The 2153-nt window shown below is 46.0% G+C and overlaps 3 non-coding genes across 3 annotated transcripts; all 3 read left to right on the top strand.

Moving 5' to 3' along the window:
- The first annotated feature begins 681 nt into the window (after nucleotides 1-681).
- Nucleotides 682-872, top strand: LOC140287694 (U2 spliceosomal RNA). Its single transcript, XR_011911816.1, has one exon. It is a non-coding gene; the product is annotated as a U2 spliceosomal RNA (small nuclear RNA).
- Nucleotides 873-1282: 410 nt separating this feature from the next.
- Nucleotides 1283-1396, top strand: LOC140287701 (U5 spliceosomal RNA). Its single transcript, XR_011911822.1, has one exon. It is a non-coding gene; the product is annotated as a U5 spliceosomal RNA (small nuclear RNA).
- A 275-nt stretch (nucleotides 1397-1671) lies between these two features.
- Nucleotides 1672-1859, top strand: LOC140287695 (U2 spliceosomal RNA). The gene has a single exon (XR_011911817.1). It is a non-coding gene; the product is annotated as a U2 spliceosomal RNA (small nuclear RNA).
- Nucleotides 1860-2153: the final 294 nt, after the last annotated feature.

Raw genomic sequence — 2153 nt, 5'->3', positions numbered from 1 at the left:
AACATATACCCCAGCCGGCATTGCTCCCTGCCTATTTTCCTACAACTCACTATGTGTGCGCACACCTTTATTCACAAACTCTTCAACTTATACTCTTTTACCGAAGCTGCTACAGCTCGATTGGCCAAATACCCTTAGATCCTATTTCGGTGAATTTGACATCTGCCTTGTATGTAAAAGATTAGCGGTTTAGCAGTTTTAATTTAGTTTGAGTGAAGGAATTCATTTTATAGCAAAATCCGAAATCGTGAAGAACTCATGAAAGTAAGCTTATTCTCGGATTCCTGAAACTTTAGATTTGCTCTTTCTTTTACTGCAAAGTACAACGTTGAGCAGCACTAATGAGTTTTTTCTATTTTTGGCAGGCTTTACCTTTGCGGGTGAAGCCCTTTCTGTCTGTGCAAAAGAAATCTTGTTACTGTGCAGAGTGACTTCTCTGAGTAGAGTCGCCTTACTTGTTGCGACTTTGCCGATGTTCGAAGCTGGAGTGCAAAGTTGTTGCTTGAATGGTGCTCGCTGGAGCGTGTGGTAGTGTAAAGTTATACCATTTAAAAGGGCTGAAGAGTGCTCAGTGCAGCGGGTGGGCGGAGGTGCAAAGTGACACTATGGCCATAAAAAGAACACCGCTACAAGTGCGCATTGTGCCAGGAAGGGCCCTCGGACGTGAACCAGTGGACAGTTATCGCTTCTCGGCCTTTTGGCTAAGATCAAGTGTAGTATCTGTTCTTATCAGTTTAATGTCTGATATGTCCTCTATGCGAGGACTACATATTAAATGGATTTTTATCAATAGGAGTTGAAAAAGGAGCTTGCTCCGTTCACTCCAAGCATCGACCCGGTACTGCAGTGCCGCTGGGAACGGTGCGCTCTCCTCTGCTCTTGTGAAAAAGCAAACAGCGGTGCAGGATGGAAGTTTCAGGGAGCCTAAGATGAAACTTTCTTTTAATCTGTTGAGAAAAGAGAGTGAATGCGAAGCAGACTTTAATACGGCTCTGGGAGCGAGCCGAGTGCGGGCTAACCGGGACAATTGCTTGAAAGAAACGCGACACCGAATGAGCAGTCAGAACAAAGCCTCAATACGGTGTTCCCGTGTTGTTTGTGGCTGCCTTGTCTTTTGCACAGAGTAAAAGACAAGGCAGCCATCGAATAGGGCCCGATTGTTCCTACTTGGTCAGCCGAGGAGCAAGGGGGGGAGCAAGCGTCTCAACCAAGCAAAGCTCACCATGGGGAAGGTGGCTATGCCAACTAGCCTGATGCCCTGCTCCCGCAGTGATGGATAATCGTACACTGGTTTCTCTTCATAATGTACAAGTCTTTCGCCTTTTACTAAAGACTTCCGTGGAGAGCAGCACTAATGAATTGTTTCTATTTTTGGCAGGCTTTACCTTTGCGGGTGAAGCCCTTTCTGTCTGTGCAAAAGAAATCTTGTTACTGTGCAGAGTGACTTCTCTGAGTAGAGTCGCCTTACTTGTTGCGACTGTGCCGATGTTGCTTGAATGGTGCTCGCTGGAGCGTGCGGTAGTGTAAAGTTATACCATTTAAAAGGGTTGAAGAGTGCTCAGTGCAGCGGGTGGGCGGAGGTGCAAAGTGACACTATGGCCATAAAACGAACACCGCTACAAGTGCGCATTGTGCCAGGAAGGGCCCTCGGACGTGAACCAGTGGACAGATATCGCTTCTCGGCCTTTTGGTTAAGATCAAGTGTAGTATCTGTACTTATCAGTTTAATATGTGATATGTCTATGCAAGGACTACATATTAAATGGATTTTTATCAATAGGAGTTGAAAAAGGAGCTTGCTCCGTTCACTCAAAGCATCGACCCGGTACTGCAGTGCCGCTGGGAACGGTGCGCTCTCCTCTGCTCTTGTGAAAAAGCAAACATTTTTCGAATATCCAACCGCACATGATCATAAGTGGGAGAAGAGGTGTTCAGCTGCAAGAAGGTGTGAATGTCCACCCATAATTCCTCAAAAATGGGTAAGAAAAGGTGCGAATGCCCAACCATACATCATCAAAAGCTAGAGAGGTGGTGTTCGGCTGTAAGATGCTGCGAATGTCCGACCATAGTTGGTAAAAAGCGGGTAAGAAAAGGTTAAGGCATTCAGACCTTGCTTCACCTGCTTTTCACCAAATATAGTCGGACATTCACAC

This window comes from Leuresthes tenuis, unplaced genomic scaffold (genome assembly GCF_036924035.1).
Source record: "Leuresthes tenuis unplaced genomic scaffold, fLeuTen1.0.hap1 SCAF_164, whole genome shotgun sequence".
Classification (NCBI taxonomy): domain Eukaryota; kingdom Metazoa; phylum Chordata; class Actinopteri; order Atheriniformes; family Atherinopsidae; genus Leuresthes; species Leuresthes tenuis.
This window is presented reverse-complemented; position numbering and strand designations above follow the sequence as displayed.